This window comes from Microtus oregoni, unplaced genomic scaffold, assembly GCF_018167655.1.
Source record: "Microtus oregoni isolate MIOR12 unplaced genomic scaffold, Mior012 000159F_ref0000335, whole genome shotgun sequence".
Lineage (NCBI taxonomy): Eukaryota > Metazoa > Chordata > Mammalia > Rodentia > Cricetidae > Microtus > Microtus oregoni.
This window is the reverse complement of record NW_024544814.1, coordinates 885,190-898,916: the sequence shown is the minus strand read 5'-3', so window position 1 is coordinate 898,916 and position 13,727 is coordinate 885,190.

The following is a 13,727-nucleotide window of genomic DNA, read 5'->3' as shown; positions in this document are numbered from 1 at the left end:
ATATGAATAATTTGCATTAGTATAGATTTTGCTTTATTGATAGAGTTTTAAGGTCAATTTTGTTATATGTATATGTATTTCTGATCTTGATTAAGGTATTGTGATTGTGTAGCTCATTTTTAAAATGTAATGTATAATTAGGAAATATAGGTTGTTAGTGTATAATCATCAATAATAGTCAAGTTTGTAGTCATGTTAGTTAGGTTTTCTAGATGTGAATAGATATAGTTCAGTAATATAGGCATTCTTCATATCTTTCAAAGACTATAGAATATGGCATTTAAAATATTTTAATAACTTAGGGTTTTTCATGGCAATGAGACATGTCTGCTCATGGCAGCACCAGCTACTTCAAGAGGAAGATGGGCATTGAAGAGGCTCCTTATGGAGTTTGATAGCCATTTGGGCAAGAAACTGCTCTTGCCTGGACTGCTTAACTGGACACAAAGAACCCACAGAAAGAGGACTGCTGAACTTGCCTAAAGGTGAGATGGTCTTTCGGGGTTCCTGCTTCATGAAAGAGTCTGCGAGACATTCTGCAGGACATAGCAGAAAGTGACTAAACTGTCTTTGAAATTTCCTGCTTCATGGAAATGTCTGCTGGATACTGTGGGCCTGTAGGCTGAAGATGGATGGCCCAATGGTACAAAAGAACTTTGGGTGACTATCAAGGCAGCAAGTTGTTTCTGTCATTTCTAGAGTTTGGATTTCTTATTTGCTTAAGAAGACTCCTTCTGGATTCTTTGATGGAGTTGAAGAATGGATAGTTATAGTTTTCCTTAGTTGTGATAAAGGATAAAATAGATATAAATATTGTAACTATAATTCTTGCTTGATAACTGTTTTGTTATATGTAATCTTACTATGTTAAAGTGAAAGCCTTTCTTTTTTTGTTTAAACATAAAAAGGGGAAAGGATGGGGGAGAGTCTTCTGTTTTGTGTTAATTTCATTGGTTAAATAAAGAGACTGCCTTGGCCCTTTTAATCAGACTGAAAATTAAGTAGGCAGAGTAGACTGAACAGAATTCTGGGAGAAAGAAAGCCAAGTCAGGCAGTCACCATGATTCTCCCACCAGACACAGACGCAGGTTAAGATCTTCCCTGGTAAGCCAGCTCATGGTGCTACACAGAATATTAGAAATTGTTGCGGGAGGTCCTCCCACTCCTCCAGCCTATCACCGCTGAGATACCAGCCCATTGGGGTGTGGTCTCTCTCCCTTTAAAAAAGCGGCCACTTCCCTCTCCTCGCTCTCTTCACTTCCTGCTCCGCCGGTGACTAGACTCCTTTCCTGGTTGCGTAGAGGGCTGTTGCCTGGGACAGTGATCTGTAAGTTTTTTTCCCCTTTAAATAAATACCACCCTATTAATCATAATCCCAAATTGGTGTGGCATTGTTTGTGACTTACGCCTTCATTTTGATGGGACTCTTAATCCCAGGGTCGTGGGTTCGAGCCCCACGTTAGGCGCCAACTGTAGTAATAAGGGCGGTGGGGCTGCGTTCTCAGCACCCCTGGCCGCCTGCCTGGCTAGCTTATGCCCGAAATAACAACACACAAACTGTATTCATTTAAACACTGCTTGACCCATTCTCTTCTAGGCTAATTCTCACATACTAATTTAGCCCATTTCTAATCATCTGTGTGTAGCACCCCAAGGTGCGCTTACCAGGAAGATTCTAGCCTATGTCCATCCTAGGCCGGAGCTTCATCCCAGGAGCAGGGCATGGCGTCTCTCTCAGGCGTCTGCTCCAGAGAGGAGAGCTGTTGAGACTGAGCTCACTTCCTCTTCCTCCCAGCGTTCTGTTCTGTTTACTCCTCCCACCTATCCTCTAACCAATACAATGGGCCAAGGCAGTTCCTTTATTAGCCAATGACCTTCCTCCATCAAGAAATGGGTTAGATCAATATGTAAGAGCTAGCCAATAAGAGGCTGGAACTAATGGGCCAGGCAGTGTTCAAAAGAATACAGTTTCCGTGTAATTATTTCGGATAAAGCTAGCCGCGCGGAGCTGGGCGGGAACACAGCCCACCGCTCATATTACAACAGTTTCAGTTCTATTAATCCACATCCTGTGTTCTAATTGTGTCTTTATCTTCAACCTTTGAGAGGCAACCAAAGACACATAATCTATATCACCTTGAGAGTCACTTGGACTATCCAGACATAAATCTTCTTTAGAAGATTTCACTGGCACTTGGGTTTTTGTTACTCTATTGTTCTTGTGGGGAGTATATATGCATGTATACACTTACATGTATTGTGTATGCTTTTTAGGTAATATAAAACAGGGTTCCTTGAGGCTCTATCATACAACATTGGGTTTTCCCACCTAACTACATTCCAAATCTTATCCTTTTATACCCATACTAGCTACCACCCCTCATCAAAAAAGTTTATCTTTACAGCAAATGGAGACCATCACAGAAACCCACAACTGGACACAATGCAAAGACAAACTGATCATGGAGAGCTGAGCCACAATATATACATCCATCTTACAGCTCCTATCTATAGGTCAGGAAACATCTTGGAATAAGGATTTGAAAGTTTAAGAGCCAGAATACCAAGAATCTGTTGTAAAATAGTCTTTCAAAGAAATGTCTGCCTAAACAAAATCTGAACAAGAGCAGTATCAGTAGACATGATAACACAAAAGGGAGAAAGTATCATGAGGTCATACCACTAGACTAGGGACTATAGGCAACTTCTGACTGCTAAGAAAGGAAGATATAACCTCTCCCAGGGATGAGTTCCCTAATTGGCTGTCCACTATAGACAGTCTTAAAACCATATACATGCAAACATCAACTTAACACACATAACGTAGCTGGTTGTATATGTATATTTGTGCATATGTGTGTATATTTGTGTAAAATAATAATTGAATACAAGAAAAACTTATAAATTTGAGAGTAGAAAAGTCATGTAAGGAGTTTGAGGGAAGTGATCTGGGAAGGGCAAAGAAAGGAAAGGAGAAGAGTGATGCAATTACATTCTAACAAAAATCTACATAAATAAACAAAATGTAAATACAATATTCAATAAAAATGTATATGTAATAAACTCATATTATAAAATTAAGTTATGAAAATATGTGAACTAGATACCAGCCAAAGTATGAGCATTGTTTTCATAACTGTGTTTGTATTGCTGCAACAGTTTTTAGCAAACAGTTTAGGCAGTTACAAAAATATATAGTAGACTATATAGATGAGTAAATGCAAAAATTTATATCCTGTAGTTCTGGAGAGTGGAAGTATATTTGTGCATATGTGTGTATATTTGTGTAAAATAATAATTGAATACAAGAAAAACTTATAAATTTGAGAGTAGAAAAGACATGGAAGGAGTTTGAGGGAAGTGATCTGGGAAGGGCAAAGAAAGGAAAGGAGAAGAGTGATGCAATTACATTCTAACAAAAATATATATAAATAAATAAAATGTAAATACAATATTCAATAAAAATGTATATGTAATAAACTTATATTATAAAATATGGTGCTGAGAGATCAGGTTATGAAATGAGGACCTGTTTGCAGTTTCTCAGAGTAATTCTCTTCTTTCTTTGCATGAAGGAAAGAATCTGGGAGCCACACTTTGTAAAGAACATTAGACATATTCATGAGGAATCAACCCCATGTCTCAATTACATTGCATAATCCATCCCAACCCCTAACACCACCATACTGAAGATTAGGATTTCAGCATATGGGTTTCAAAAAATGGGGAAAACTCAATTCATAACAATCCTCAAATATTAAAATATTATACAAAATGAAAATGCATTATTTGGTGTTAGGCAAAAGAGTTTGATACACTTTTTTTCGGGGCAGGGGGAAGCTCTCATTCCACAGTCCCAGATGGCCTTGAACTTTCTACATAGCACAGAGTTGCCTTCAACTATAGGCATTCCTCTGCTATGTCCTCCCATATGTAATTATATCACCCATCTATCAAACAAACACAATTAAGCATATTTATTTAGAACCTCTCTATCCATGGTAAATCCTTATCTATCATATTCTTTTTTGTATTTTATTTTCTTTTTGTTCATGTATTTTTAATATAATATAATATAATATAATATAATATAATATAATATAATATAATATAATAAACTATGTAGAAATTCTCTTACCTCAGAAAGTCATTACGGGTCATTCTTTTGATGAATATTTTTATCATTTAATTAAAAAAACTTTGTATATGAATTCAATCTGTCTGATACCAATTTTGTTACTGTAGTTTTTCTTCATTGTTACTAACCTTTTACTTTGATCTTTATGAGTCACTTACTTTTAGACATTTCTGACTTTGGATTTAAGATTCACCTCAAACACATCCTCCACATAAAGGTTTTACTTGACAGATAACATACCCCTTGAAACATTTAGCCCATTTGCCAGCTCTAATTTTATTCATAGCACTTTGCACCATTTGTAATTATATATTGATTTAGTTAATTGTTTTTGTCATCCCTCCCAGTAGAATCTGAGTCCTGTATAACTAACTGCATTACTTAACATTAAATCACTGTTGTATCAAATACATCTCCTTAGATTTTTAAATAGTGGTTTTATTCCATTAGAAACTACATAATACAATACAGCTTTGTTATTTTGTTATTTACAAATTCTAATTTTGATTTTTCTTGTTCTGCTATAAAATGTATTGTCAATTGGCTGCAAAGTGTACATTTTGTTTTCTTATAAGCTGGGAGGTGTTTATTTTTCTCTATACTCTCTTCCTACAATTTCTCAGCCAGCCCTAGCTTATAATATCATCCACACATTAATATTATAAATTTATCATAACCATTACCAAATTTTCTCCAAAGCTTCTTAACCAACCTATAATGACTTTTCATTTTCTTCCACACCCTTTACTTCAAACCTACTCTTCTGTTCAAAATATAATCTGAATAAAACCACTTCCTGTCCCTCTACCACTATTACTACCCTGGCACAAAACTTACCACCATTGCTGAGTTATGATCACAACCTTCTATCAGGTTTCCCTAACTCACACTTAATATTTGCTGTCATTTGAAAATGATTTGTACACTGAGTATTAATGTATTAAACATTTGGACCCAAGTGAGATGATGCTGAAAAATTCTAAGAACTATAAGAGATAGAACCAAGTGCCCTCAAAAGGAAATAATACTAGTCCAAAAACTATGAACAGAGCAAATAATTTTTTTTCTGAGCAAAGTGGTTGGTAATTTTATTAAGTAGAAGTATCCATATTCCCCCAAAAAAGCAGGGCAAAAATAAATGCTTGCATATCTAAGAGAGTGACACTTGAATCTAATAAGCATAAGAATGGAATTCTAAGATACATAAACACAGAACAGTGGCGTTCAAAGTGGAATAATACGAACTAGAAACTATCCTGTTCCTCGGCCAGGAGGTATCTTTATTAGATGGAAAATCATGAGTGAATGTCAGTGGCATCATCATGGTAGATGTTGCCACTTTCCTGAGGACATAAATAGTTGTTGCAACAGGGAGGATTCATACTTGTCACAAGCTTAGAACCCAATTAAAGAAATAACCTAATTGTGAAGTGGTGGCACATGCCTTTAACCCCAGCACTCAGGAGGCAGAGGCAGGCAGATCCTGAGTTCAATGCCAGTCTTTCCTACAGAGTGAGTTCCAGGACATGTAGGGAGGGTTACACAGAGAAACCTTGTTTCAAAAACTCCCGAAAATTGAAAGAAGGAAAAAAAGAAAAAAAAAGGAAGGAACGAACGAATGAACGAGCGAACAAACGAACCTGAAGGCAGCTCTGTAGCCTAGTTCAGTAAAGCAAGGTGCTGGGGAAATGAGTCAGCAGTCAAAAGCACTTGACGGCTCTTCCAGAGAACCTGGGTTCAATTCCTAGCACCTGATGGCTACTTACAACCATTGATTAACTACTGTTCCAGGGCACATGATTTCCCCTTTCTGCTTCCATAAGTACCAGGTACACTCAAGGTGCACAGACATACATGTAGGCAAAACATATACATAAAATTTTAAAAAAACTGAAAAAGAAAGGAATGACATTTTCTCTTTCCTGGCACTCAATGTCTGTGGCATGGCGAATATATTGGGGGCAAATCTGTATTTCTGTCAGCTGCTGACTGCAACAGATACTGCTGCTGGAAAGTTGACCAACAGTTGACGCTGTACTGTCACTTAACATGAAGTTAGAGGATCAGCCTGAGCCAACATTGTAATCTGCCCAAGCTACAAATTTGGTGAAGCTTCTGCCCTAATCATGGTAAGCTGCGAAGTTGGCCTTTGTTGTCACTGCACCTGAGAATGTGTATTACAGCAGTAGTGTATTTCTGAACTACTGCACTGGCTGATGACCTGTGGTCACCAGAGCAACTAGCAGGCACAAAAGTATGTTGCTGCTGAAAAAATATCTACTTTTCAACACAACTACGGTGCCACCATTCCCATCATGTTAGAGTGGCCACAGAAGGGACACTACATTTACAATTGTATGTATCGTATTTGTACAGGCCAATGGATTACATTCCTCTAAATGTAGTCTGGTAAATAAAGTAAATTAGCCCTACTGACAAATGCACCATGACCTACACTTTTGATTACCAGCAGAAATGTAAATAAACTATTATGAATTCACCCCACTGAAACTACAGGAATTGTTGCTTACCAAAGCGGTAACTGGAGACACACTTTCAGGAGAAAATTCACTTTGTATAATGCCAACTCACAAAAATTGGTGCAGATAATGATGCACTAGATACATAAAATTGACTGGTGAGTGAAAGAAACATTATAAAACACAACTTAATGTACTCAAAGGAAAACAATAAGTATCAATAGACTTGAAAATTTAAAAAATGCTATTAATGAAAGGCCTGAGAAAGAACAAGAGCAAATCGAAAGCAAAAGTAATAAAAAGAAACACGTGAAAAAAAATCAAAGCATAAGGAAGTGAAATTGAGAATTAGAAATATCATACAGCATGTTTTATCAAACTATAAATGAAACCCAAAAATAATTATCTGGACTAACCAAGAAAAAGATCAAGGTGAGTTAAACAAACTAGAGGGGTAAAAAGATACATTAACTGATGCCACAGAAATGAAAAGAGTTATTGTGGATTATTGTGAACAAATATGTCAATATATTAGAAAATCTATCAAAACAGATACATTTAACCTACCAAATCTTACCATGAAGACACTTAAATATGGGATAATAACAAGTAACACATTTTCATCAATAAGTCCTTTAAATAAGTCCCAAACTAGTCTCTCTCTCTCTCTCTCTCTCTCTCTCTCTCTCTCTCTCTCTCTCTCTCTCTCTCTCTCTCTCTCTCTCTCTCTTCTTTCTATCCTTCCCTCCCTCCCTCTCCCCATCACTGTTTTGGCCTCTCACTTGTAGTAAGAAGAACAGGCCTTTTGTTCTGTCCCGCCCAGCTAGCTTACACCCGAAATAACCACATGGAAATTGTATTAATTAAATTGTTGCCTGTACCATTATATTTAGTCTCTTCTTGGCTAACTCTCACATTTTGCTTTAACTCATATCTAGTAATCTGTGTAGCACCACGAGGTCGGTCATGGCTTACCGGGAAAGATTCAGCATGTCTGACTCTGGCGACTTCATGGAGGCTCTCTCTGACTCTGCCTTCTTCCTCCCAGAATTCCATTCTGTCTAAGGTGGGTACCTTAGGGCTGCCCTATAAAAAGGCCAAGGCAGCTTCTTTATTCAACCAATGAAATCAACACAAATACAGAAGGACTTCCTACACCACTCACTCTCAATCTCATCTATGAATCAACAATAAATGTCTCACTAAAACAAAAACTAAAAACTTTCTCGCACAAACAAAAGCCCAGGATCAGATGGCTGCACTGTTGAATTATAACAAAAATTTACAGCACAGTAAATAACAATCCATTTTAAACTATTCCAGTGATCTTAACAGGAGAAAATTCTTCCAAATTTATTCTGAAAGCACCTTAAAAATAACGTTATAAAGATGATAGAGATCTTTAAAGAGGAAATGAAAAATTCTCTTAAAGAAATGGAGAAAAAACAAGAAAAAAATGGAAGAAATCAATAAATTTCTTAATGAAGGCCATGAAAAAGCAATCAAACAGGTGAAGAAAACAGCTTAAGACCTAAAAATTGAAATTGAGGCAATAAATAAAACTCAAACTGAGGGAATTCTGAAAATAGAAAATCTGGGTAAACGAATACAAACAATCAAGAAAATGCAGGAGATGGAAGACAGAGTCTCAGGCACTGAATATATGATAGAGGAAATAGATTATCAGTCAAAGAAAACATTAAAGTCAACATTGTCATAACACAAAGCATGTAGAAAATCTGGAACACTATGAAAAGACCAAACCTAAGAATAATAAGAATAGAAGAATACCAGCTCAAAGGAACAGAAAATATATTCAGCAAGATCATAGAAGAAAGCTTTCCCAGCCTAAAAAAGGAAATGCCTATGAAGATACAAGACGTTTACAGAACACCAAATAGACTAGACCCAAGGAGAACTTGAGCATTCAATTCAGGAAATCTACTTCACTTAATAAATAGATATAGCTCCCAACTTTGCTCAGAGAAGCTTCTTTTGGCAGTGGGCATGGTTAATGCAGAGAAATTCAACTGTTCAAAGTGCTAAGAATAAGTGATTGTGTGTAATCGGTCACATGTGGGACGTCTACATCAAGCTATCAGTTCTCACTGCACTAAGGTTCAGTGAACAGCATGAAGGAGGAAGTGGGCAAGGAGGATGGGGAGGCATGCTGTGAGATGCTGTCATCTGGACATAAAGTAGTTGTCTGCACTCATGAAGCCACAGCAGCTGTGATTACCTGAACTAGATCTGCTCATGAACCAGCTAATCAAAATTCAAACACAGATGGAGGGACTCACAGGCCCCCCACCATTGCTAAGGAGATATTTGCAGTTTATTGATATGGGGGGAAGAGGAGTATTTTTTGTTCAAGGGTGAGGCTACTGTTAAATATTCATGCTCTGGTGGACGGTCCTATACCCTTGCATGTATGAGGAATACTAATTTGACCTAGTGTATTATAAAAAGAAAGGAAGAAGAAATGAAAGATATATATTGACGGATGTTGGTGGAGTTGGAAGGTTGAACAGGGGATGGCTATGATTAAAATACATGATACTTGCAGGGAATTTTCAAAAGATAAATAATGATATTTTATAAACAGTATTCAGAAATTGAACTAAGTGAGAGGACTTCACAATGAAAATTATAAAATATGGAAGAAACTGACGAAGATAAAATAAGGAAAGAGTTTCTGTGGTCATGGTCTAGAATAAATAAAATTGGTAAGATATCCATACTCCCCAAAATAATTTAGATATTTAATGAAATTACGATCAAATTATGAAAATTTTTCACAAATTTACTGAAAAAATAAAATTCATATGAAAGCAAAGAACACCTTAAAGAGTCAAGGTAATCTGAACAAAATATACAGAGCTTAAAGTATCAGAATGTCTGATCTCAAAGCATACTAAAGAGTCGGAGGAACTAAACCACTATTGCCTTTATATAAAAACAAGTAAACAGGGACTAGAAAGATGGCTTAGAGGTTAAGAGCACTGACTGCTCTTTCAGAGGTCCTGAGTTCAATTCTCAGAGTCCACATGGTGGCTCACAACCATCTGTAATGAGATTTGGTGTCCTCTTCTGGCATGCAGTCATACATGTAGACAGAATGCTGTATACATAATAAATAAATAAATCTTAAAAAAAAAACAAGCAAACACATAAATGGACCATAATTGAGCTGCTAGTAATATCATTCATCCTAATCTAATAGATGCTTAATAAAGTACTAAGAACAACATTTAGTGATGTTTGAGGGACAGGATAGCATTATGTAGATAACTAAATGCAAACCCTACCATTGATCCTATACAAAATCAATCCATAAGTGGAGAAATGACCCATTGGTAAGAGCTTTTCACACAAACATAAGGATTTGCGTTTTGATCCCAGGATCCACATTAAAGTCTGATGTTAGTGACACATATCTATGACTGCAGCCCATGGTGAATCTCTAGAGAAAGTTGGTCATGGCCTACCTAGATAATTAGTGAATTTTGGGTCCTGTGAAAGGCATTATCTCAAAATATGATGTGGGGTGTGAATAAGGAAGACATCAGACCACAACCTCTGGCCTCTAGACTCCACCCATGCACTTGTGTGTACACAGAAGAACATATACAAACACATATACTGCACACACAGAGAGAAGCACACATAAAGTCAAGTCATATTGAAGAAACATCTAAGTATAAATCTTAAGACTGATACTATAAGAAGAAAATGGGGGAAATAGTTCCAGTGGCACTGATATAGGCAATGACTTTTTCTATAAGATCCCAAAGTATAGGCAACAAAAGCAAAATATACAAATAGGATTATAATAAACCAAGAATCTTCTATAAACCAAAGTCAACAACTGAAATGCAGAACAGCTTAAAGAATAGAATGAGAAAAAAGTTCTCTACATAGCAAAGACTTAAATGCCAGGACTATATAAGAAACTGAAAATAAATAAGTATATTAATTAATTTAGAAATCTAAAGACCAACAATTGTAGTGGTATATTATTTGTGTTTTAATAAATAAAGCTTGCCTGAAGATCAGAGTGCAAAGCAGCCATGCTAGCCAGCCATACAGTCCAGGCAGTGGTGGCACACACCTTTAATCCCAGCAGTTGCACTAGTTAGCCATAGAGGCCAGGCAGTGGTGGTGCAGGCCTTTAATCCCAGCACTAGAGTGGAATATAAGGCGGGATGAGATAGGAGCTCAGGGTCTCAGTCTCATTCTGATGATTAGTGGAGGCAGTATCACCCATTTCCGTCTGAGGTAGAGGTAAGAGCCAGTGGCTGGCCAGGTGGTTTTTCTGATCTTCAACTTGAACCTCATTATCTGTCTCTGGGTTTTTATTATTCATGCTACAAATGTTCAAAACCAAATAATATAATTTTAAAAGTTGAAAACAATCTGAGAAGGCATTTATAAAAAATGCAAATGACTAGAAAAATTGTAAAATCCTATCCAAAAATGCAAATAACCAAGACTAATATGATATAAACCCACTTTAATAAGATGACTGTTATCAAAAGACAAATAAAAAGGGCTACCAATGATGGAGAAAAAGCAATTTCTTATATAGTGCTCTTGGAATTGAAATTAGTACTGTTGTTATGGAAAACAGTATAATCATAGACATAGATGTACACATGATCAAACGATTCCACTTCTGGACATATATCTGGATGCAATAAATCCAAGTTTGTAAAAGAGATACCTACTATTTGCTATAAGCTTATTAACAATGGCTATGCCATGAAAAGCAACCTAGGTGAATGATAATGATAAAAGAATGAACAAAACATGATACATCTTTCATGTTTATATATACACACACAATAGAAGATTATTCATCAACCTCATGACTCAGGTTAAAACACATGTCCTTCAATACACTTCTATACATTCAAACCTCATTTCATAGCATTTCCCTGACCATAGGACCATTTATTTTGTCTCATACAAGTTATACTTGATCTTATATAAAAGAATTTACATTTCCTATTATTTCTAAGTACAAATAAATTACTTCATAAACATTTTAAATAGTATATTATATTCAAATATTTTTACTTCATTTTACTCTCTTTTGAATACTCTGCTATTAAAATAGCTTTCTTTAAAATTTTGTTTCATGCCATGCAATATTTATTTCTCTGCTGCAGAAAATGTATATTTTTGAGTACACAATATTAACATCTTTTTCTGGAAACAATACTATAGCTGCAGAGTTTACTCAAGGCCTTTTATCACAAAATCTGAGAAATAGACATAATTTTCCTTGGGCCTTTTGCAGTAGCCTATTAATCATGTCTGTGCCTAACAGATATTTTTTTTTATTTTATTGTGCTTCACAACTATTGCAGTTATGCACAGACTGAAAATTTGCGACAACCATGTGTTAAGTAAGTTTACCAGTGTTATTTTGCTAACATTTGCTTATTTCAAGTAAAAGCATTTTTAGGATTCATTGATCTAGATCTCATTAAGAACATTTGTGATGCGTGACAGGTAATCATACTATCAGCATTCACACATTTGTAAGAAGGAAAATCTCTTGAACTTTGTAAGTGGGGTAAACCTCAGAAGGAAAAGAAACATCTTGCAGAACAACTTCAGGAGCAAAGAATATTTTGAAAATATATAACGGGACCAATTACTTGGTGTTGCTCTCACTGGTTTAATAAATAGCTAGACAGGAGGAGGTATAGGCAGGAGAACCAAGCAGAAAGAACTCTGGGAAGAAGGGTGGAGTCACCATCTAGAAGGAGAGGGAGCAAGACATGCAAGAAAACAGGTAAAAGCCACGAGTCATACGGCAACATATTGATAAACATGGGTTAATTTCAGTTATAACACCTAGTTAGAAAAAGTCCTAAGCTATTGGATGAGCTTTCATAATTAATAAGTCTCCGTGTGATTATTTGGAGCTGGCAGGCAGAACAGAGAAAGGATTGCTACAGGAAGTGGGGGCAGGAAGTTCACAAGTTTGTCATCTTCTTCCCAGAGTGATAAGAACAAGCTGAGCTATTTCAGTGGCTTTTTTTCTTCTTTGAGACAAGGTTTCAGGTATCACAGGTTGGCCATTGAAATAGCTCAGCTGAAAAAATCACTAGATACAAATTTTGACAAACTGAGTTCAACCCCAGAAACCATGTAAGAGTGGAAAGAAATAACTGATTTCACACAGTAGTCCTCTGATATATAAACATCCCAGGACTCGGGAGGCAAAGGCAGGCGGATCTCTGAGAGTTTGAGGCCAGCTTAGTCTACAAAGCAAGTTCCAGGGCAGGCACCAGAGCTACAGAGAAACCCTGTCTGAAAAAAAAAAAATCATTACTATCATTTTATGATAGTAAATTATTTCTAGTGTTCTACAATTTTTAAAAAAGAATTCAACTATTTCTTTCATTTTTAAGGAAACTACTGGCATATATTCCACATGAAATAGTTTAAAAATTTCTTAAATTATTTAATTTGTTGAACTATATAAAAACTAAACATTAGCACTGACAGCTCCAGAAGTAAGTTTTTTTTTTTTTTGCAGTGGAGCTTTATACATTGGCAATTTATTTATTTGTTTATTTATTTAAAAAATTTCTGCCTCCTCCCCGCCACCCATTTCCCTCCCCTTCCCCCCACTCCTCTCCCCCTCCCTCGCCAGTCCAAAGAGCAGTCAGGGTTCCCTGCCCTGCATAAAGTCCAAGGTCCTCCCCCCTCCATCCAGGTCTAGGAAGGTGAGCATCCAAACAGGCTAGGCTCCCTCAAAGCCAGTACATGCAGTAGCGTCAAAACCCAGTGCCATTGTCCTTGGCTTCTCATCAGCCCTCATTGTCCACCATGTTCATCATGTTCAGTCTAAAATAGAAGGTAGCATTTTAAAATATATGATGAATCTTCTTCCAGAAGTAAATTTAAAGGAAGCTTAAATGGAAATTCTGTAGATATTCATATTTCAACCAATGTTCTACTGAATTTTTCAATATATCAGGGTCAATTACTTGGGTGAAATCGCATTCTCCAGTTAGTACATTAGTACATATATGGCTTCACACACACACATACACACACACACACACACACAAATATGAAACTTATGACTC